This window comes from Natrix helvetica (genome assembly GCF_964273705.1).
Source record: "Natrix helvetica genome assembly, chromosome: 1".
In the NCBI taxonomy this organism is placed as follows: domain Eukaryota; kingdom Metazoa; phylum Chordata; class Lepidosauria; order Squamata; family Natricidae; genus Natrix; species Natrix helvetica.
In genome coordinates, this window is record NC_138548.1 from 238,140,888 (window position 1) to 238,166,273 (window position 25,386).

A 25,386-nucleotide genomic window follows, 5' to 3' on the forward strand; every position below is an offset into this window, starting at 1 on the left:
TTTAAGTTTGTAAATTACATGAGAGATAATAAAATACATAATTACTGTGATATATATCAATATATTAAATGAAACATGTTGTAATTGGTAATAAAAATGTGGCACGGATAATAAATAAAAATAAAAGGCCCCTCTTGATCTTGAGGCCCTAGGCTGAAGCCTAGTTAGCCTATACGAAAATCCGGCCCTGCTTGCCATCTCCTCTAGCACCATTTTGGTGACCACTTCACAAGCCTCTTCAGCATGGTGGTTAGGGCAACAAGCCCCATCCAGAAATGGTGGGTCCTTCTGCAGAAGTTTGCTGACACTGATATACATCTTAGGTGTGCTACAGAAGAGATCAGAAGCCTGCTCACAGTGTTTCTCAAAGCTGAACCCCCTCCAAACAGCCCGTCACCTGGCTAACGAAAGAGAAGAAAAGATGATTTGCTGCCAGTCAAGCTGAATGACAGACAGCCTGCCATGGTCCATCAGGATTAGCTGTACTATCAAGCATTTAGCAATCGCAGAAGGATTATTTTACAGAACATTTAAGAAAGCAGATTGTCTAGTTGGGTGGGTGGGTGGGTAAGTGTTGCTTAGGAAATGGGTCTCGTGACATAAGCCTTTTCAAGTCCTGTATTCATCACCTAAGCCTCCCAAATTACCTCAGTTTGGGGTTGTGATTGTTCAACCAGAGCAAAATACCTTCCGCCTACCCCAACCAGGATGCCTCGCTCCAGACGTCTCCAGCATAAGACTGGTATAAAAGAGATCAGGCTCAATTGCTCTGGCTTAATTATCCAATAGCTTTTTTAAAAAAACAGCAAACTTAGAAAGAGAGACGGCTTTTACCAGGGCTTGTTGCACCACCCCAGGCTGTAAAATCTCCTCCCTGATGGAGCAGCTGGATAATAATTTCCCCTGGTATTGAGAGGCCAAAATCCATGGTCCTGGCTAGAGACAGTGCAGAGTAATGCCCTTATTTATCTTGAAATCCCAGTTTTACGGATTCTCCTGCTGCAGCAAATCTTCCCTATGAATCTAATGTCCTTTTCCTTTAAGTCTCTAAAGACCTCAAATCACTGATGCACAGCACCTCCTTCTATCTCACGGGCCTCTTGTGGGACTATTGATTGCTGTTCCAATACAAGTTCTCAAAATTTATGCTAGGAAAGATCTCTTTGGGTACTAAACACTGGAGACACCAAGGATGGATGGTCTGTCTGTTCTGGTTTCTATAATATTTGCCTGTTTCTTTCAAGCACAGGTTCACCCCCATCCTTTCTCCACAGTTGTTTGCTTCTACCTCAAAGCCACACAAATATTTGGAAACCGTTTCCCATGTATAGAAGGAGGGATACAATTTTGAAAGAAGTTTTCTCTAAGAAATGTGGTATTCAAAAACTGCCTGTTTAAGGCACTTTCTACCACATGTGGTGGACGTGCAATGAGGCAAAAAATTTTTGGAAAATGATCCAATCATGGTTAGAACAAATGGTGGGAGAACAAATTATGTTTAAACCAGAAACCTTTCTCCTAGGCATAATATCAGAGGGGTTTAAGAAAGATACACTTTATCTAATTATACATATACTGACTGCAGCATGCATAACCTATGCACAGCATTGGAAAAAAGAAAATACACCATCAGAGCTAGATACAATCAGAAAAGTGTTGGCCTGTGCAGAAGCAGATAGGCTCACTCTTGAACTTAAAAATAAAGGGGAATCAGAATATTTTGAGGTATGGAATAGATTTTATGATTGGTATAAGACAAGATGATAAGACTGGAACCAATGTATATATTGTGATTGAACAGAAGGACAGACAATGTATTAAGTAGATTAACTGTTAATGGTTGAAACTAGCTGTACATAATGTGAATGTATGGTCACTCCGACTCCGCGGTATTGCATTGCTTTAAATGTAAAAATAATAAAAATATATTTTAAAAAACCTGCCTGTTTAAAAATGTGTAATGTTTGTTTGTTTGTTTTGTTTGTTTTATTGGATTTATATGCCGCCCTTCTCCCAAAGGACTCAGGCCGGCGTACAGCATTAAAAAAACACATATTACAAAAGTTAAAAGGAAATTAGAAACAATCCAAAAAACAAACCCAATTAATATAACACTAACATTTAAAAAATGAGATAAAATTAACAGGCCAGGCCGGCTTGCTGGAAAAGCCAACTTTTTAGGGTGTGTCGGAAGGACCGGAGGTCAGGGATTCTGCGAAGCTCTGGGGGCAGCTCATTCCAAATATTTTTTTTTAATTGTGCATTTATTTATTTATATGGTTATTTTATGCAGCTGCCCATCTCAAGTACAGGACTCTGAGCAGCTCACATTAAAACAATTAAAATACTGTACATGCAAATATTAAACTAAAACAAAATTTTACTGAAAGCTATTTTTGTAAAGTAAAATGTTGCTTAAAGTAACAAGTAACAAGCAATTCTGTCTCCAAAATGCTCATTAAATAAGGGAGCAAAACATGTTTAAAATAGCTCTAAGCACTGTCTTAAAAAATAGGGAAATAAAAATTCCACTCATTAAACATTTTCTAACCTTTTTTTTTCCATTTCCCTGGAGTTCAGCCTTAACTATTTTACATCCATGTTGTTTTCTTATCATGGGTTTCTTTCTTTCAGGATGTTTTCTTCACACCTCTATCTAGCCTACAGCCCTGATGTTTCCTGATAGTCTTTGAACCAAGTTTTCACCAGGTCCTTCAAGATCAAACAAAGTTGGCTAAGGGCTGCCATCTATTGCAACATACAGCCATATGGTTCTTTCTCACAGCCATGCAAATCTGCTTTTCTCCATCCTTGAGTATGGAAAGATCATTTCTTTTTTGCCTTGATAAGTCTATAGCTCTCCTTTCCTCCTGAAATTCAAAGTGTTGGAATTCATTGTTGGAATGTATTTTTATGCAGCAACTACAGTAGTAATCAACCAATAGATGTCAGTGTTTACAAGTTTGGATATATGGCAGATACTCTATTCTCTTTGTTCTAAATAGAGTTTCCTGTTTCCTGTTACTGATATATGGTTGAGCAGTAAAGCACATGGTGACTGTGCTCCTTGTTTACTCTGTGGTGCTTTATATAAACAGAATTTCTAACACAGAGTAGTATATAGAACTCTCCCTTTTAGGTTTTCCCCATGACCCTAACTTTGTGAAATAAGTTGGGTTGAGGGGAATAACTGGCTCACAGTTTGGGGAACTGCTGTTAGGCTGAACTCTATTCTGTCACTGCAAAGAGGCTCATGACTGCTGCTTTCCTTACAATTTCAATGGAAGGCAATTGGTAGATTCCGAAACCCTAACAAAACCAAAGAGCCTGCATCCATTCTGATATAAAAAGATAACATCTCTATGGAAATTCTCAGCCTCCAGATCATGGTTGTCCCAAAGATGCTTTTTTCAAAAGCCAATTGGACTTCCTTTATTTTCCTCTGAAGACGTTTCACTTCTCATCCAAGAAGCTTCTTCAGTTCTCACTGAATGGTGGAGATGGAAGGATTTATATTTTTTGCAACTAAGAAAGAATGCTAATGATCAGATGACTGCCAGGATCCTTCCATCCAGAGGTGGTATTCAGCATGTTCTGACCAGTTTTGGAGAATTGGTAGTGGAAATTTTGAGTAGTTTGGAGAAGCGGTAAATGCCACCTCTGACTGGCCCCGCCCCCATCCATTCTCTGCCTCCCGAGTCCCAGCTGATCAGGAAGGAATGGGGATTTTGCTGTAACCTTCCCCTGCCACTCCCACCAAGCCACGCCCACAGAACCGATAGTAAAAAATATTGAATCCCACCACTGCTTCCGTGCTTCCATTCTCCACCATTCAGTCAGAACTGAAGAAGTTTCTTGGATGAGAAGCAAAATGTCTTCAAAGAAAAACAAAGAAAGTCCAGTTGCCGTTTGCAAAAAGCAGCTTTGGAATAAAAGGATAAAGTCAAGTTTGAAGTCCATGTAGCTTTCTTGGCAGCAATATAGAAATACAGTAGTTTATAGCTGCTATAAACTACTTCATGACCCCAATGGTCACAATTTCATCAGTATTGTCTGTCAGTAACTGCTTATAACTGAGTTCTTGGAAGTCCATGCTTTTGTCATCATTTACAGTATCCAGTCACCTTGTGTTCTCCTGGCCTTTTTTTTTCTTTATTGCCCTCATTGTGGTGCATAGCTTTAATGTGACTCATTAGGACTTTGCAAAGGAAGAGGAGCTGAGGTTCTCGTATGAGTGTGAACATAGCACCTTTCTGCCATTCATTACAATATACTAGGCCTTTTTCCGTTCTGGATTTTCTCCTGGGTCTCACAAAAGATGCTGCAGCTTTACACGAAAGCCTGGAAAAATGTGACTTTAAGAATATGGTTGTAATGAGCAAAAGAGAAGGGCGCTGTTAGTTCAAGATCCGAAGCATTTCTTCACAATTTAGAAGCATGCACAAATTACTAATAATTATATGAAATTTTTTTTTTCAATGCAAATTGCTCTTTTTTTAGTCTTACATCTTATTATATGCCTTGTTTTCATAAATGCCCCAATGTAGATTTTTAAATCATATTTTATACATCTCTCAGAAATACACTTTTTTCAGTTCACCCCTTACAGCAAATATGACCAGAAGAGCTTACAAGATCCAACTTCTTCCTCAAAATAATGAAAGCTTCATCATATCCTTGTGATATTAGATCCTCTCCTTATGTAGATGAGTGCAATGACACAATGCATGGACAAAAGGGTTGGAACTTGCATCCCAATGTTGTGACACTGCTTTTGTCACTGGGTTCCCCCAGGGGATCCCTGTGAATGAGCCTTTCCTTTGAATATTTTTCATCAGAAAGATATTTTTGAATGCTTCTATCTGTATCATTCAACCCCCCCCCCCAAAAAAAAGACCTGATAACAGATAATAACAGATTAACAGAGTTGGAGGGGGGCTCATAGGTCATCTAATCCAACTCCCTGCCCAAGCAGGAGACCCTACACCATTTCTGACAAATGGCAGTCCAATCTCTTCCTGAAAGCCTCCAGTGATGAAGCTCCCACAACTTCTGAAGGCAACTTCTGTTCCATTGGTTGATTGTTCTCACTGTCAGAAAGTTCTTCCTTATTTCTAGGTTGAATCTCTGTTCGGTCAGTTTCCATCCATTATTCCTTGTCTGGCCTTCAGGTTCCTTGGAAAATAGTTTGACATCCTCCTCTCTATGGCAGGCCCTCAAATATTGGAACACTGCTATCATGTCTTCCTTGATCCTTCTCTTCATTAGACTAGCCATGCCTAGTTCCTGCAGCCGTTCTTCATATGTTTTTGTCTCCAGTCCCCTAATCATCCTGTTTCCTCTTCTCTGCACTTTTTTGTACCGGTTTTGGCACTTCTTGCAAATCCCCCTGTAATTTTAAACAAACAAACATACCATATTCATCCTTTATGACCATTTCCCCAACAAAAATGTCCTTGGGGCAAAAACCTTTGTTCCTGTTTTTTCCTTGCACATGAGAAAGCAAACTTTCCATCAGACCATCCCAAACAGCGATATGCTCTTTAGCTATATAAATAGTCCCTCCGTTCCACTCTAGAAACTTTGCTCCAGCAGTCACGATGGACTAAGTGATCAAAGAAAGGGTCTTGTTATTCTTATTGGTTAATAAAGGGGAGGGCACTTGATTATCTGGTGCAGGCACCATGCAATATGTGAGAAGTTATAACGTTTTCAGTATTGCTCATTCCTCCTCCTCTTTTGCAAAGGCATTCCAATTTACTGGCTCTCACTCAATTTCCTCTTCTCAGCTGGCTGTGATATTAACTTTACAGAGAGTGATTTTCAATACAGAGGAGCAAAGAACAGCTCAAGATGCTCAGCTCTTTCCTCTCCCTGCTGACTGCCCAGGCTGTTCTCCTGTGTCATAGCCTTGGGCCAGGGAAATAGATTCTAGATAATTGACTAACTCTTCCCATCTTCTGTTGGGGACCATTAACCTTTAAGCCCATCTATCTCCTTTACAGCCTTCTCATATACCTTTCTAACAAGTGACTGAAAGGAGCTTCATTGCTTCACGAGTTTGCCTATATGACCACTTGATCGTTCCACATTTTGAAAGGGTTAATGGCATCAGGACAAACCACTGATGGTGCAGACATTAAACTTAAGTTCACATCCTCACTAAGCTGTAAAATTAGTGAGGTGACCCTTGATCAGGTACTACCTCTTCATATACCTTACGTAGTAGGGAAGTTGAGAGGATAAAGATAAGCATAAACCTTGCATAAACATCCCAGGTTATTTGGACTGAATGTAGAATGAAAATGCAACAAATATTTTTTTCTTTTGTTAACATCATTTTTATTAAAGAAATTTTAACAAGATACAAACAACATTAGAAAAGAAATGAAGAAAATAAGAATAGTGAATAAGTAAGAAAGAAAAAAAAAGAAAGGATTATTTTAAAAAATGGCTTCTAATCTTTTCGCCAACAGTTATAAATGCATTTAAATTTTACCCCCTCTCGCTAGAGTTACATTGTAATTTCCTTCTTTCCATAAGCTACCCTTTCTAATCTTCAAATCCATAAATCACAAGATCAGTTAAGCTCTTTTTTTTTTCAGCAACATGTCCATAAAGGATTTCCAGTCACTGATAAATGTAGTTGTTGATCATTCTCTAATCAGACCAGATAATTTTGTCATTTCTGTTAGTTCTGTCACCATTGTTGTGTTATGGGTATGTCAGAATCTGTCCATCTTTATGCATATAATAGTCTAACAGCTATAATCATATATAATAATAATCTTCCATGACTTTTATAATTGACCGCCCATTAATTCCAGCAAGAAAAGTTTTAATTGAAAGTTGACCTTTAAAACCCATTATACCATTATATACATTTGAACCTAGAAATTTCCTGCTTTTTTGCAAGCCCACCAACTATGATAAAATGACCCTTCATGTTGTCTGCATTGCCAACATAAATTTGAAGTACTTTTATATATTCTAGACAATTTTTCTGCAGTCATGTGCCAATGGTACATCATATTTATATTTATCATTTTAAGTTATATCATAATTTAAATTTCATCCCTTTTAACTATTTGTTTCCCCACTGTTCCATCACCATAGTCCTTCTTCCTCCTATTTTCCACACAACAACAATCCTGTGAAGTTGGGTTGAGAAAGAGTTACTCAAATTCACCCAGGTAGCTTTCATGCCTAAGGTAGGACCAGAACTCACAGTCACCTGGTTTCAAGGCTGGCACCCATTTTGTCAAAATACCATAATCATTGATAATTTTTTTTTAAAAAATGCCAAATTATTTTGTCACTATTGCTCTAAATTGTATAAAGGAGATGGTAAATGTTGATGAATATTTAAAGACACAAAATTGATTTAAAAAAAACAGAAACAATTTATGAATGGGGCCTATAACCATTATGGCAAACCTATGGCATGCGTGTCTGAAGTGGCACACAGAGCCATGTTGCTTGGCACGCATGGCGTCACCCATTCCTCTTCCGGGTTTTTGAAGTGCATGCACAGGCGATGATCAGCTGGCCTTCATGCGTGCGGGAGTGCTGGAAACTGGAAGAGCTGGTCTTCTGTTTTCCGGCGTGTCCATGAGTGCCAGCCAGTTGATTGTCACACGTGCATGTGTGCCAGTAACTGAAAGACTAGCTGGCTGGCGCGCCTGCGCACGCTGGAAACCAGAAGTTCATTTTCTGGCGTGCGCATGGGCAGCTCCTCTTCCCTGGGCTCCCCTGGACAGCTCCTCTTCCACGCTGTGGCCCAGATTGTGGCCCTGACATTCCTGAGCACACTCCCTGTTCAGCACTTGGTGCCGAAAAGGTTCGCCATCACTTCGCTATAACAATAAGGGAAGTTTGTAAAGCTATAAAAAAAGCTTAGAATAGAGAGTGTCTGGGCGAAATGTTTACCATCCACTTATAAGGATTTTGAAGATGAATTACTGCAACCATTTGAAGACATGATAAACTTTATTTTGCAGACTCAAAGAATATCAAACTATATTTTCTATATTGGACAAAGGCCAATATAGCATTAATGCCTAAAGAGCTCAAGATTTGGCCTCATACCACTCAATGTTATTGCCACAAAGTACATATTACTTATTTATGATGATTATAGCTGAGAGAATGAAGATGGCTTTACAGGACTTAATTCCTGAAAATTGGTATGGTCTTTTACTTAAAAGTCAGCCGAGAAAGAATATTAGAAATATATCAGATATTTTGGAATAATTGGAACAACATAATGAAAATAAAGCAGCACTGATTATTCTTGATGCAGAAAACAGCTTTATCAATTTAAACTGGACTTCCTCATTTAACATTTTGGAGGATGTAGATTTTGGAAGAATATTAGCAAATGAGTAAAATCAATTTACACTTAACAAAATTGTGAAGTGGCAATTAACAACACCTTGTGAGAAACAGAAAGAAAGTAGATAAGGATCTCCCTTGAAATCACTTTTGTTTATTTTAACTTTGGAAGTAGTGAATAGAGATATAAGGTGAGATAAGACAAATGAATGTTTTGTCAAAACAATGTTTTGTTTCAGACAATACTGTTTTGACAACTGATGTACTATTTAAACAATGGCAAAAAGATATATTTAAATTTATATGGCAAAGGAAAAAAAGTTAAACTTAACAGTTATAAGATACAAATGAAAAAGGAGGATTGGGTTTATCAAAATGTGGGATTGTATTTTGCTGCTTGCGATTTGGTCTGGATGAAACAACAGATATTGCTGAGAAAACAGGAAACTTTTAGAGTTAGAATATCATGACGTGAGGTTTGGATGGCATGGATATTTATAATATGGTAAAGTTAAATTTAATGTACATTTTAAGAATCATTATTTAGAAGTGCCTTGTTGAGAATTTGGAACAAACATAAACCCAGATTGTTCCCAAAAATGCCCTTATGGCAGGAGTGAAATGCTCCTGGTTCAGACCGGTTCACACGAACCAGTACTAAAAATACTACCGGTTTGCCAGAACCAGTAGTAAAAAAAATGCTACCGGTTCAGGCGAACTGGTATTTTAGACAATAAGCTGTGATGCACGATTTATATTAACTAGAAAGCAGGCGCACTCGGTAGCAGGCTCCACCCACCCACCTGGACATCATCATGTCCATTTTTGATGCTCTGCACAAGCGCAGAAGATTCTGTGCATATGCAGAGGTGGTGCATGGGAGCGAAGTGAGCGCATATGCATGCATGCTCACATTGCTACTGAACCAATAGCAAAAGTAGGTTGGTTGGTTGGTTGGTTGGTTGGTTGGTTGGTTGGTTGGTTGGTTGGTTGGTTGGTTGGTTGGTTTATTTATTTATTTATTTATTTATTTATTTATTTATTTATTTATTTATTTATTTATTTATTTATTTATTTATTTATTTATTTATTTATTTATTATTTATTTATTTATTTATTTATTTATTTATTTATTTATTTATTTATTTATTATTTATTATTTATTATTTATTATTTATTATTTATTTATTTATTTATTTATTTATTTATTTATTTATTTATTTATTTATTTATTTATTTATTTATTTATTTATTTATTTATTTAGCACTTCTAGACCGCCCCCTCTCCCAAAAGGGACTCGGGGCGGTGTACAGTCCATATCAAAAACATCATAAATAAAATTTAAACAATTAAAATTATTAAATGGATAAATACATAAATAAGAGGAGGATAAAAATAGACAGAACTGTAATTGCTAAGTAAATAATTTAAAATATACAGAATTTAAAACCCCAGTGCCGTATAAAATTAAGTCCCCTAGAAACCAGTAGGAAATATATATGCCAGGAGGTAGACATTAAAAATTATGCCAGGCCAACCAGTCGGAACAGGTGTGTCTTCAGTTTCTGCCGGAAGGAGCGGAAGTCAGTGGTGGTTCTAATGTCGGGGGGGAGGTCATTCCAGAGGGTTGGGCCCATCACAGAGAAGGCCCTACTCCTTGGTGTCGCCCATTGGCATTGCCTAGTGGACGGCACCAGGAGAAGCCCCTCCCTGTGAGAGCGAATTGGCCGCAGGGATGTGTGTGGGAGGATGCGATCCCGCAGGTAACTAGGCCCTATGCCATGGAGCGCTTTAAAGATGGTGGTCAAAACCTTGAAACGCACCCGAAAGACCACAGGTAGCCAGTGCAGCTCGCGCAGGAGCGGTGTTACGTGGGAGTACCTAGTACTCCCCATGACTGCCCGCGCGGCTGCGTTCTGGACTAGCTGCAGTCTTCGTGCGCGTCCCAAGGGAAGCCCCATGTAGAGAGCATTACAGTAGTCCAGGCGAGACATCACCAGTGCATGAGTGACCGTGCATAGGGCATCCCGGTCCAGAAGGGGGTGCAATTGGCGCACCAGGCGAACCTGGTGGAACGCCCCCCTTGCCACGGCTGCCACATGGTCGTCCATTGACAGCCGGGCATCTAGGAGGATGCCCAAATTGCGCGCCCGTTCCACAGGGGGCAATTGTTCGCCCCCTATGGCCAGCGTTGGAGTCAGCTGACTGAACCGAGCTGCCGGTAGCCACAGCCACTCAGTCTTGGAGGGGTTGAGTTTGAGTCTGTTGTCCCCCATCCAGACCCCGACGGCTTCCAAACGCCGGGACATCACTTCGACAGCCTCGCTGGGGTGATTTGGGGTTGAAACGTATAGGTGAGTATCATCAGCGTACAGATGGTATTCAACCCCCAAACCACGGATGATCTCCCCCAGCGGCTTCACATATGTGTTGAACAGGAGGGGCGAGAGGACCGACCCCTGCGGCACCCCACAAGTGAGTGACCTCAGGGTCGACCTCTGCCTCCCTGTCAACACACATTGCGACCGGTCGGAGAGGTAGGAGCCGAACCACCGTAAAACGGTGCCTCCGACTCCCATCCCCTCCAGCCGGCGCAATAGGATACCATGGTCGATGGTATCAAAAGCCGCTGAGAGGTCTAGTAGGACCAGGATAGAGGAACAACCTCTATCTCTGGCCCTCCAGAGATCATCAACCAGCGCGACCATGGCTGTCTCTGTGCTGTGCCCGGGTCGGAAGCCGGACTGGCGTGGGTCTAGATATTCGGATTCGTCAAGGTGTCGTGGAAATTGCTGTGCCACCACATTCTCAACAACCTTCGCTAAAAAGGGAAGGTTGGAGACTGGACGATAATTAGCCAGCTCCATTGGGTCCAGTGAAGGCCTCTTGAGTAAGGGCCTCACCACCGCCTCTTTCAAGGCAGTTGGTAAGAATCCCTCACCCAATGAGGCGTTCACCAGGCCCAGAAGCCAGCCTCGTGTCACCTCCCAGGATGCCAGTACCAGCCAGGAGGGACACGGTTCCATTAAACATGTGGTGGGCCGCAGCCGTCCACGCAACCTGTCCAAATCCTCGGGGGCAACAGAGTCAAACTCCTCCCAGAATGGTCTCACAAGACTCACTGTTGACGGCTCGTCTGGCCCACTGGAGGGGGCCCATCCGCTCCGGATCTGAGCGACTTTGTCCTGCAGATATTCCCCAAACTCCTCTGCTCTACCCTGCAAGGGTGCCCCCCGCGTCCCCTGTGACAGGAGAGAGCGGGTCACCCTAAACAGGGCGGCAGGGCGGTTATCCGCGGACGCAATAAGAGCGGCACAATGTCTACGTTTGGCCGCTCTCAATGCCACAAGGTAGGTCCGTAAATAGGCTCTTACCTGTGTTCGATCAGACTCGGAGTGTGAGGATCTCCACCTGCTCTCTAGACGTCTCCTATGGCGCTTCATCACCCTCAGCTCCTCGGTGTACCAAGGAGCTCGGGTGGATCGCTGCCGCAGGAGAGGTCGCAAAGGCGCAACCCGGTCCAAGGCCCCAGCCGCCACCGTATTCCAGGCGGCCACTAGGTCCTCCGACCGAGCGCGGGTCAGGGCTACAGGTAGTGGCCCAAGCTCCGTCTGGAACCTATCCGGTTCCATCAGGTGCTTGGGGCGGTACCAGCTTGGACAGGCTGGCTCCGCCTCCTCGCGGTGGGGGGTAGCGGAAGGGAAGTCGAGCCGGAGACATGAGTGATCTGACCATGACAGGGGAGTAATAAATAAATCCCCTATTCCCAGATCACTCATCCACTGTTCAGATACAAAAATAAGGTCCAGTGTGTGACTGCCCTCGTGTGTGGGGCCCTGAATTAATTGGGTCAGGCCCATGGCTGTCATGGAAGCCATGAACTCCCGAGCCACCTCAGATGCTGCTCCCGTCGACGGCAGGTTGAAGTCCCCCATGACCAAGAGCCTGGGGATCTCAACCGCCGTCTCTGAGATCAGCTCGAGGAGCTCGGGCAGGGCCGCTGATGTATAGCGAGGAGCCAAGTATACAATCAGCAGGCCCAACTGCCTCCCTGGGCCCCATTTCACACCTAGGGATTCACAACCGTGTATCTGAGGAACAGTGAACTCTCTCGGTTCCAGACCATCCCGTATAATTTCACCCCTGCCTTTTCGTTTTCAGCACAACATGCATTTTATAAGAAAGCAGCAGTATGTAAATAAAAATGGTTAACTTATTGAGAGTTGTTAGAACAGAAACACAGAGAATCTAAGATGAAATCAAGAGAGCAATCAACTGGAGAGGGATTTAGTTTCCAATAGGTTTTTTTTATATGCACAGTTAAGAGAAAGATTTAAGGTAGATAATATGACATTTGGAATTGAGCAGCCGAAGACAGAATTTGAACCATCTACAAATGATGAATAGGAAATTGCTGAAATGTATAAACCTTTATAAATAACTTTTTTTTAAAGGAGGGAGAAAAGATGCACCAGTTGCATCTTTTCTGGCAAATACTGGCGATCTCATAATTCCGTTGCTTCTTCTAGTCTTCTTTCATCTAATTTAATGGAGATCGGAATTATACTGTCAGCAATTGCAGCTATCTCATTTCCAATCTTTACTTCTAGTAAAATAAACAAAAAGCATGAGATGTAGATATATCTATACTTTCCTATCTATAGAGGTGTAGATAGGAAAGTGAGTAATTAGGTCAGAGTAAAAGAAATAGCGTTGGAAAAAGGTTAACATAGTTGGGACGTCCCATCCTTCTCTGTTACTTGTGTATTTTCAGGTTTGGAATAATTCCATGCCTTGCACCACAACCCTGAGACAAAGATATCAGTTGAGAGAAAATAGTTCTCAAAATAGAGAAGTCATTTATGTCAAACTTCAATAACTTCCTAGCTTCAGTATCACGGAGCACACAGCAAAGAGGCTGTTGAAAAATAAGGAAAATTGTGGATTTAAATTGCTGTGGTCATAAGAGGCCAATCAACAGAACACAATCAACTATTCAATGTTGCTTTATTCAAGTTTGTAGTAAAGATTCTTACTTAACTATGTTGTGAGTCTCAGAGATACATCTGAGCCTATCAACCAAATTAAGCCATGTGAAATCACGAGTTTGAGAATGATGGAAGAGAATATTCATAGCTGAAGGTTAAACTGTGGGATCTTTGGTACTCTCTGGGTTTAGCTGTTTGCTTGCAGATATTTCATTATCAAACTCGGTAACATCACATTTTCAAGAAAGCAACTAAGCTCAGAGAGCACCAAAGACCCCCACTTTGAAGATGACATAAGCAGTAGGAAAGTAGCAGTCTAAGAAAGGATCAATGCCTTATTAGTTCAGGTAAGATTGCTTACTTCCCACTGCCATGACCACTGCGATCAAGGACTGTACTGTGCCCAAGGTACAGGTATGTGAGTACCATAGGTAACTGTAGAAATCTTGATATGAGTACCATAAGTTACTATGGAACTCTTAACAGATATAAACTTCCTGCAACAGACTATCTGACTGTCTCAAAGGTGCCTTTTCAGGACGCAACTGGACTTTCTTGCTTTTTCTTTGAAGATGCTTCGCTTCTCATCCAAGAAGCTTCTTCAGCTCTGATAGGATAGAGGGGAATGGAAGGATATATATTCCTTGCAGACAGGTGGTCATTTGCATCCTTTTAGAGGGGCTTTGAAGCACTTGGTTTATCTGTGTCCTCAGAGTCACCTGAGTAGAGCTCCTGGTTCCTGTAGTCTGCATTTTTTTTCCTCTGGAAATTCATTCCTCCTCCAACACCATTCAAAGGGCGTTCGTCCCAAATTGTGTAGCTAAAAGTCTATAGAGATCCTCAGTCTTCCAGGACATGGTTGTCCTAAGGTGCTTTTTCTGGAGGCAACTGGACTTTCTTGTTTTTTCTTTGAAGATGTTTTGCTTCTTATCCAAGAAGCTTCTTCAGCTCTGACAGGATAGCGGGGAATGGAACTCAGGTGACTCTGAGGACACAGATAAATCTCCAAGTGCTCCAACGACCCTCTAAAAGGATGCAAATGACCATCTGTCTGCAAGGAATATAAATCCTTCTATTCCCCACTATCCTATCAGAACTGAAGAAGCTTCTTGGATGAGAAGCAAAACATCTTCAAAGAAAAAAAAAACAGACAGTGCAGTTGCCTCCTGAAAAAGCACCTTTGGGACAACCATGACCTGAATGACTGAGAATCTCTGCAGACTTTTAGAATACCTGACCTTTACATAAGTTAGCTATTCTACTATGGTTAGCAGAGCTTGCTGAAGTTGTGATTTGTAAAGGGTAGGATATTGCAAAGCTTTCCAAGGATGATTCAGTTGAGAAAACTTTGATCAAACTATCCTATTAAAGCAGTTTTGCAGATCAAAACACAGCAAATGGAATTACGGGGCTGCCAATAACTCAGTAATCTTATAAAGTGCTTTGGTGTTTTTTTGTTTTTGTTTCGATGCTGCTTCTGGAAAATACATTATGTGGCAACTCCACTTCCATATGTGAAGAATGCTGAGAGTCTGGGATGGTGTGATTCATTCTCTGACATTGACATAAGTAGGTGGCCCATGAGATTTATCACCTCATTAAACCCTTTGCTGTTTGGGGGAGGCCAAGCAAACAATTGCTTTTGACCTTCTTCATTTTCTCAACTCTCACATTTCTTCAAATGGCCACCTACAAACTATATCTTGGTTCTCTCTTGTGCTAATGGAACAGTGATCCTGCCAATACAGCTGGGAATCTATTTCAAGTCCTCAACAGACTGAAAACTGGCTGGAGGCTCAGCAGTCTGTACATATTCCGGAATCAACCCCTTTTAAACTCCACATGAGTGGGACAGGTTGACATCCTTTAACAAAGAGCAAATTAGTGCCAGGCTAATTTAGAACAGTTGATCCAAATAGTGCTGCCTTTAAGAATAGCGAAGGCAAGTTTTAAAATGCTATTTTCTGTTTTGGCATCTGTCTTTGTAACCTGCCTATCTCTGTAGTTTTGTGCCACTAGCACAGTCTGCTTATTGATGCTATTCAGCCTGACATCAGAAATGAGATGCTTCCCAGGACAGGCCAAGTTTGCCAACAAATAAAGCTAATCTGCCCGATCCCCCCAAAATCAACAATCAGAAGCTGAAAGCAAAGACACACCAAACGGACACACTTACTACAGTTTTTTTTAATTGCTTTATTTTTTAAGTTGGAATAAAACTCATTTTGTATTGAATCCATCAACACACACAAAATTACCTTTTTATTGAGTAATTTGGACTCCTTTCCTAGTCCTTTCCTTTTCTCTGCTATCCTGTTTTCCTGAAAATAAGACCTCCCCAGACAATAAGCCCAATCAGCCTTTTGAGCACATGAGCTAAAATGTGCTCAAAGTAAAATAACCCCCCCAAAGATAAGCCCTCCCCTAAAATATTTAAATGCATGCACAGCCAGTCCCCTCCATTTCCTTGGGGGAACATGTCCACATGCCCCACATCTACTTGCCATCCATGCGGAATAGCCTCACGTAGGCCACTCCTGCAAACCCTAAGTACCGCGCCCTTCTCTTAGTGGCAGCTGCAAAAAGAGCGGCAGGCTCAGCAACACTAGGGCTGGCAAGAGTGTGCCAGAAACAGAGACAGAACTTCTGGCCCTCTTTGGATCAGCTGATCGATGGGCCATGGGCCAAGGTTAAGGGGCCTCCTGCACCTCAAAAATAGTATGATCTCCCCCCCCCCCCCAAAAAAAAGCCAAGCGCTTATTTCGGGGTTGAAAAGAAAATAAGACCCTGACTTATTTTCAGGAAAACACAGTATCTCTGCCCTAAGATAAGGCAGAGCCACCCAGAATCATTGAGAGAGAGTGGGCAACCAAACAAAGAAATAAAAAAAAGTCCAGGGGAACCATTTCAAACATTTATGAATGAAACCCTTTCAAGTTTCCAACTAAAGCTTGGCAGAGTGACTGTACTCTAAACAGCATGTTGGGAGTATACTCCTAGTGTTGGGTAGGCAACATGTATCTATATACAACAACAAATGGTCGTTGTTGCTTTAAATGGGTGGAAGTACTTATCAGCTGTAATTAACTTTACAATAAGAGGGAGTCAGGAGAGTTCACTCACTCTCTCTCTCTGCTTGTCCTGTGCTTGATGACTGGAACGTGAACTGCGACTGTAAGCAATTGTTTGTTCTTTGAATTGTGTTTGGACATATATCTACTATCACTGCCTGTGAAGCACTTATTAGTAGTAAAGCTACTTGTTTTTTACTAGCAGTGTTTGAAACTCTATTCGTGTGTTTTTCTACTAGCAACGTTCTTTCTCTCTAGCTGTACATTCTGCTGCACTACTTTCTGTCTCCCAACGGAGGTACCCCTAACACAGTAAATGTCCCAACTTTTTCATCCCATTCTACCCAAACGTAATACAGCTATGAACATGCTGATGCTGCCACATTAACCTGTTGACATTTTTAATTGACTCTCCAAGTGGCTTGAATTGAATCAGTTGGCCCTTGCATCAGAGGTGGTATTCAGCAGGTTCTGACCAGTTCTGGAGAACCGAGAGCGGAAATTTGGAGAACCGGTAAATATCACCTCTGACTGGGCCCGCCCCCATCTATTCTCTGTCTCCTGAGTCCCAGTTGATTGGGAGGGAATGGGGATTTTGCAGTAACCTTCCCCTGCCTCACTCACCAAGCCATGCCCCATCTACAGAACTGGTAGTAAATGCTTTTGAATCCCACTGCTGCCTTGCATGTACTTAAATTAAACCATGCCCTCTGCATTGTCAAACCTCCCACTCAACTGAGAATAAAGCTGATCCATATAGATTTTCATCAAATGTCAGATAAACTATGGCATTTTGAATTCTCTGTTCACTTTTATCACAGCTGATGTAACTTACCCATATGTCTTAGGAATATAAGGAAACTATTTATTGCATATGATAAGAGAGCTTTTTCATGGGATGACCTTCATGAACCCTTCTAGCAGAAGAAAGGTTGCTTTTCTAGTGATCAACAATGACCAAAATATCAGGTGACTCGTGATGGAACAAGATAACTTTGAAAGGAAAAGAAACATGGCTCTTCTAAAACTAGACGAACGTCCATTTTCCAGTTATCAATTCCTTTCTGGGAAACCATTTAAAGAGCATCGCCTTTCTCTGTCTTTCACTGTTAATGTCTAGAATTACTGAACTTTCCTTACTGTGTTTCTACCTTTGGATTATTTTGCCAGAAGAATTAAGACTGGGTCGGTGATATAAACACAATTTGAAATGTTGTCTGGATCAAGGAAATGGACTCATTTCTTTGAGTACAATTTTGGATTCTTGACAGTAGTAGTCAATTGTCAGTCTGGCTTACCTGGCTTCTGAAGTTTTCATTTCTTCTGATTCCTAGCAGCTGGAGTTTTATCCTGCTAGATGAATGGAGAAGGAGCATAGTAACCTCCATCAATTTGTTCAGCTCACACAGTCATGAAAAGACCACTAGGTTTCTGTCTCATTGTTTTTCTGTTTTGCTTGAAGCATAAAGCTTTCCCATCACTTTGGGCAGCTAATTGTTTAATGGCTGCTGTGGTTACTATAAACCAGAATATCAAAGGCAGATTGAGCTAACATAGCACCAGGTGACGAGTTCTAGATATATTAGCCTTTTTGCTAATACAACGTTTGCAATGCATGGATTGTTTCAATGGTCTCCAAATGGAACCTGTTAAACATCGATGCATCCCATGCTTAGGGATGCCAATTCCACATTATGAAAATACTGATAGGAAAGATCTTAAAGCATAAGGAAGATATAGGAAATGGAAAAATCATCTCAGGCAGGTGAACCTGTTAAAGCTACCGTGATTATTTATGCTCTTACAAAGTAGATGAAGATGCTTATAGGGAAGAGGTAAAGGCTCTGGTGGACTGGGGCAATACAAATAACCCAATTCTAAATGTTAATAAAACAAAGGAGACCATTGTAGATTTTAGAAAGAGGTGGCATGGTCATACTCCATTCAGTATCAAGGATGTAGCTGTAGAGATGGTCAACAGTATTATCTGCGGGTGCAGGTAACTAACAATCTGAATAGGTCTCTCCACACATCATCCTTAGTGAAGCATGCAAACCAGCGACTGCATTTCCTGCATCTGATGCAGAGAGCACATCTTTCTCCTTCTGTCCTGGCCACTTTTTACAGAGACACGATTGAAAGTGTTTTAACAAACTGCATCACTGTTCAGTTTGGTAGCAACAGTGCCTCAGAGAGTGGTAAGGACAGCCGAGAAGATTATAGGAAGCTCTCTTTCTGTTTTTCAGGACACTGCTTATAAGCACTATGTTCTTAGAGCTCAAAGCATTGTTAGAGACCCCACACACCCATGTTTTGGTCTATTTCTGTTGCTCCCCTCTGGAAAGAGGTTTCAAAGTATTTCTAGCAGGACCTTCAGATTCTGTAACAGCTTTGTTCCCTAGGCCATCCTTTTGGTAAACTCGCAAGATTCATTTCTCTTGCCATGTACATATAAACTTCCGAAGTAGACTGTGTTGTTTCTCTGTTTCATATAATATATGTGGGTATATGCATAATTTTGTATTTATTTATTTTGTCATGTTCATGTATTGTAGATTGGAGGTGGAGACCCTTTGAGAGCTTTCTGCAATGAAATTTCATTTTAACGTATGCCAATTAATAGTTCATTTAAAGTGACAATAAAGTTATTTTTTTAAAAAAGTTATTTTTTTAAAAAAAGTTATTCTAGTTTGCTCAGTCCCTATTTTGAAAGATCAGTTAATCTCACCTACGATTGAGGACGTGGTGGCTCAGTGGCTAAGATGCTGAGCTTGTCAATCAAAAAGGTCAGCAGTTTGGTGGTTCGAATCCCTAGCACCGTGTAACGGAGTGAGCTCTTGTTACTTGTCCCAGCTTCTGCCAACCTAGCAGTTTGAAAGGACATAAAAATGCAAGTAGAAAAATAGGAACCGCCTTTGGTGGGAAGGTAACAGCGTTCCGTGAACCTTAGGGGTTTAGTCATGCCAGCCACATGACCACAGAGATGACTTTGGACAGTGCTGGTTCTTTAGCTTTGAAACGGAGATGAGCACCGCCGCCTAGGGTCAGGGACGAGTAACACATATGTGCGAAGGGAACCTTTACCTTTATGTATGATTGTTTGAAAGTGAAATAGAATACTAGGTTTCTGTTTTGTTCCAGTTCTTTAGCCAGCCCTCCCAAGGAACTGATATTAGCCCTCAGGCTACTTTTTTCCTTTCCCTGTTATCTCATCTAAAGAATTCCTCACCTACAAGACCTTTGTGAATGAACATTCATATATACATGCTCACAACTGATCCATGATTTAGAGGAGAATAGGGGGAGGGAAACTTGCAGATTATTTTAGAATAGTTGAAACTGGTGATATTAGGATAAATAAAGTCAGATTACTGCTTGAGATTTATGCATGATCAATAAGCCATCTCTCCTTGCCTAATTAATGCAAATTAAAATTGCTGCTCTCTTGCTTTGCAGTGACATTTGATTTCACTAACATTCTTCCCCTGAATGTAAAATTTAGAAGACAGCAATTTAAGAGGCCAAAATTCCATGCCTTGGGCTATGATTCTGGGATTTAACCACTGCATTCCCCCCCCCCCCCAGAAGATAGGTCAGTAGGGTTTCTTTTTATATAATTGGTATTAAGAATTTATTTAAAAAAAGAGTTAAAAATAAGATTTAATGTAAAGAAAAGAAACAAAGAAAATGTCAAAAGTGCAAAAAGAAAAATGAAAATAAGTCGAACTAGCTTCTAATTTTTACAGTAATTATAAATACAAATAGAAAATAACCTCTTACTCTATAATTACACAATATTCTTTCTTTTTTCTATTATCTATTTTTTTGTAATCAGCGAAACCATAAACCATAAGTTCATTTTTTTCTGTTTTACTCAAAAAGTCTTTAAGGGATTTCTGTAAAGTCAGCAATAAACATAGATATTGTCTTTTCTCTAATCAAGGATATCAGTTTAGCCAGCTCTATCATCTTCACCAACCAACCATTCTGTCATTGTGGGTAATAATAAACGTTTTTCAATTTTGACCATGTAATAATCTTGCTGCACTTGTCATATATAAAAGCAAGGTTCCATAGCTTTTTTCTACTTGTCTCACTGTTTGTCCCAAAAGAAAAGTTTCTGGTTTCAGCTGTAGTTTAGTCTTTCAAATTTTCTGGATTAGTGTATGTATTTGTGTCCATTTTTTTTACAGGCCCACCAAATATGATAAAATGTCCCTCCATGTTGCTCATGTTTCCAACATAAATTTGAAGTACTTTTGTACATTCTAGGTAATTATACCAGCAATTCATCATTTTATAAAAATTGTCTTAGAATTATTGCATAATGTAAATTTCAATCTTTAAAGCCACTTATTTGTTCCATTTATATGTTATAACCAAGTTGTAGTCCATTTTATTTATATGTATGTATATATATATGTATGTGTGTGTATGTATGTATGTATGTATGTATGTATGTATGTAGATAGATAGATAGATAGATAGATAGATATAGATATAGATATAGATATAGATATAGATATAGATATAGATATAGATATAGATATAGATATAGATATATAGATGTGTTGTATTTGTGCTGATAAATAAATAAAGGGAGACTAGTATAGATCTATTTCAAGCTATTTAGCTCTCATCAACTAATAGCTTGAAATAGATCTATACTAGTCTCCCTTTATTTATTTATCAGCACAAATACAACACAAATATAAAAAGGCAACATTACAAATAAAAATATGGTTTTCTGCCTGCATGGTCTTCTGTAATGAGCCGAAGGACAGAAAGGGGGAGTAGTGAGTTCCCTCCCATATTTGGGCATATCAGGGGTTGTAACACAAATACATACAGATATATAGATATACACACACACACACAGACACACACATATATACACATATACACATACACATATACACATATACACATATACACATATACACATATACACATATACACATATACACATATACACATATACACATATACACATATATACATGCTGGTCTCGTTGTATTCGTGTCTTTTCGTTTCGGCCAAAAGCACCAGCCTGAGGATGGCAAGTGAGACCTCACCAAAACATTGCCCAGACAATCTCAATCTTACACGGGAAAAGTCCCGAATACAACAAGATCAGCATACTTACACCCGTGAAAATCTGCAAAAACAAATATATATTTGCCTGTTGAGTTTGAAATAGAACTTGTACAGATAATGGACATATAATTGCTGAAATGGGTAAACTTTTATTGAAATTTGAAACAAGATAGCTCAATAGTTTATAATGACAAAGGGACGAGGACTGAAACCCTCCAAAGGATGTGGAAAATGAGAGAAGCCATCATGAATGATTCTTCTCTGTGGTAATTAATTTGAGGAAAAAGCAAAAAAAGAACAATGAAAAAAGTCAATAGAACGGCAAGAGTGAAAGTCTCCAAAAATTGAGAAAAATGATCACTAAATCCAATTCCTTTCTGAGAGGCTTTATGATTTTTTTTAAAAAAAAGATATTCATCTGTGCACTCAGGGAGGAAAGATGTTCTTAAAAGGAAGAAGAAATTGATGTGGAGAGCATGAAATATGTTTTTCACCCTTCCACAAGTACAGAGTTATACTTCATACAAGGTTTTGGTCATAATTGCCATTTGTAGATTGTATTTATTTAATTTAATGTTTAGTACCAATTGATCACAGATCTTTTTCTGTGAAGAACTGGGACATACTTTGACACCTCTCTCTTCTTAGAAAATCCAGTGGAAAATGGGAACACCTTGTATAAACAGATCAGGGGTGAAATGTTATCTGTTCTGACCAGTTCACTAGAACCGGTAGCAAAAAATGCTAAGGTTCACCCAAACCAGTAGTAAAAAAAAGCTTTAAAAAGTGGGAAAAAAGCTGTGCCGCATGATTGTTGGAAACTTTTTTTCACTTTTTAAAGCATTCTTTTTACTATCGGTTCTGGTGAATAGGTAGTAAAAAAAATGCTTTAAAAATGAAAAAAAAGGTTCTGACGATCGTGCCACACAGAACCTTTTTTTTTCATTTTTAAAAGCATTTTTTTACTACCTATGCGCTGGAACCAGTAGTAAAAAATGCTTTAAAATGTGAAAAAAAAGGTTCTGAAGATCACACAGCTCACATTGATCCGCTTGATCATTGGAATCTCCCCCCCCCACACACTTTTTAAAGCATTTTTTTCCTGTCAGTTCGGGCGAATAGATAGGGGGAAAATGCTTTAAAAAGTGGGGGGGAAAGGTTCTGAATCCTGCAGCTAACAGCTGATCCGCGCAATTGTGGGAAGCTTTTTAAAAACTTTTTAAAGCATTTTTTTCCTGTCAGTTCGGGCGAATAGATAGGGGGAAAATGCTTTAAAAAGTGGGGGGAAAAGGTTCTGAATCCTGCAGCTAACAGCTGATCCGCGCAATTGTGGGAAGCTTTTTAAAAACTTTTTAAAGCATTTTTTTCCTGATTCGGGTGAATAGGTAGGAGAAAATGCTTTAAAAAGTGAAAAAAAAGTTGGCCACGGCCACGCAGTCACATGACCCACCACCACCAAGCCACACCCACAGAACCGTTGGCAAAAAAAAATAGATTTCATCACTGAAACAGATGGATATCATTACTCACAGCAAGAAGGTGATAACTTAATTCATCATCTCATCCATGCCCTTATTTCTTTTGCCCCAGGCTATGGCTCTATTAGTATTACTCTTTCCTTTCTCAATCTCTCTCCCCCCCCCCCACTATCGTTTTTTTTTTCTCCACAAGAAACAGCTGTCCAAATTCCCTAATCACCTAGGATCCCTGCTATTTGGGGGTGGGGGAGTAATGCCCATTTTTGTCTACAGAGTTGCCCAATAAACTTTACTCCCCCCCAAAAAGAAGGGGGGATCAGATCAATGATATAAGACAGGCAGTTAAATCTAAATTTAAATAAATAACAAAATAATAGGAGTGAAAGATGCATTGGAGGTCTTCTATTCCAACCCCTTGTCATTATTTTAATTTAATTAGTATTCAAGGTAATATAAATTGAATTAATGACATCTAAGATTGTGTTGATGACTGTTATACTTAACCTTATTTATGTGTTGAGCGTGATTTTTTTGTTAATATTGGATTTGTATGTATATGTATTTATATCAATTTTTATTTTTCATTGATGTACTCCATCCAGACTCCCAACCTTTGGGTAGTCATATAAATGCACTAAACAAACCAATAAATAGTTCCACAAACTGACAGCCCATTTTGGGACTGGAACTGTGGGGACTACCATTCTAGGCCTTAGATTATAGTCTATCACTCCTTGAATACCTTTATTCATAGCTGCTAAGAAACAGTTATAATGAGAAGTCCTGGAAACCCGATCAATTTTGGGTTAGTCTTGGATCTAGAAATGGGTTACATGACCAGAATTGAAAGAAATTAGAAACCTGGAGGTAGTTGTAGTATTTGAATAAAGGTAGTGGAAAGATCCCAAGACACTAAGGAGGGATTCAGGGTGGGAGCAAGTCAAGAGACTTTAGAAAGAAGCTATTGATCATTCCCCTTTGGGATAGAAATGCTTTGGTATTGGCTGTATATCCAAGCTGGTTGATTTACTGGTATCTCTTTATAACTCACAATTCAGCAGACAAATAGGTATTTGCTTGTAAATGCAGTTCCATGACTATACTGTTTTTTAATGTGACCAATATCTTATTGATTGGTGTTTTTTTTTACATCTTTTAATCCTCAATCTCAAGAATCTTGGGCTTGGCACCAGAGTGAGGTCAGTAATGCTGCCAGACTCAAATAAATATATGCAAATCACCACTATATCAGAATTTCTCTTCTATAGATCATTGAATCCACTTCTACAATTTAATACAAAAACCTTCCTTCTTTTGTACGTCTGGTCCCGGGTATATTTTCTTGCAGAATTCAAGTATCAAATATCACCATCATCACCAGGGAACAGAAGAAACAAAATCACAGTTCCTTTGTGTTTTTAATTGCTTTCCTTGAGAAAAAAAACAACCCCATTTTTCCCCCAGAGACCTTTTGTCTCTGCATGGGCCACCCCATCCTGGCAAACCAACACTGAAATCTCTAGGAGGCATTTCATCTCAATCAATTAGAAATTGGATGCTTTCTAACAACAATGAAAGGAGGCTTTAATTTTAGAGCTAATTAAATATCAACAATTGGAGTGTAGCAATAGACGCTTAACCTGAAGTAACCCCACTGTTTTTAAAAGAAGAAAATGCACAGACTGCGGGTGAGTTGTATTTATTTTAATGCAGGCTGTCACATTCAGGGTTCTTTTATTTTGCCCCCAGCACAATCATTTTTGTCAACTTCCTCTAGGACCACTACCTTTTGATGTCTTTGTTGTTGTTGCTGCTGCTGTTGTGTTGTTCAATTGCTAAGTCTGATTCTTTGCAACCCAATGGTTTATAGCATCCTTGTCCTCCACCATCTCCCTGAGTTTGCTCAAATTAATGTCCGTTGCATTGATGATGCGTTCTAACCATCTCACCCTCTGCTATCCCTGTCTCTTTTTGCCTTCCATCTTTCCCAACATCAGGGTTTCAACCATGACCTGGATGACTGATGATCTCTACAGACTTTTAGCTATATAATTTGGGAAGAACACCCTTTGAATGGTGTGGGAGTAGGAATGGATTTCCAGAGGAAAAAATTGTGGACTACAGGAATCAGGAGCACTACTCGGGTGACTCTGAGGACACAGATAAACCAAGTGCTTTAATCATCCTCTAAAAGGATGCAGATTACCTGCAAGGAATATAAATCCTTCCCTTCCTCACCATCCTGTCACAGCTGAAGAAGTTTCTTGGATGAGAAGCAGAACACCTTCAAAAGAAAAACCAAGAAAGTCCAGTTGCCTCCTGAAAAAAGCACCTTGGGGACAATCAGGGTCTTTTCCAATGAGTCCCTTCTTCTCATTTGATGGTCAAACAACAGTCAGGGTTAATTTCCATTAGGA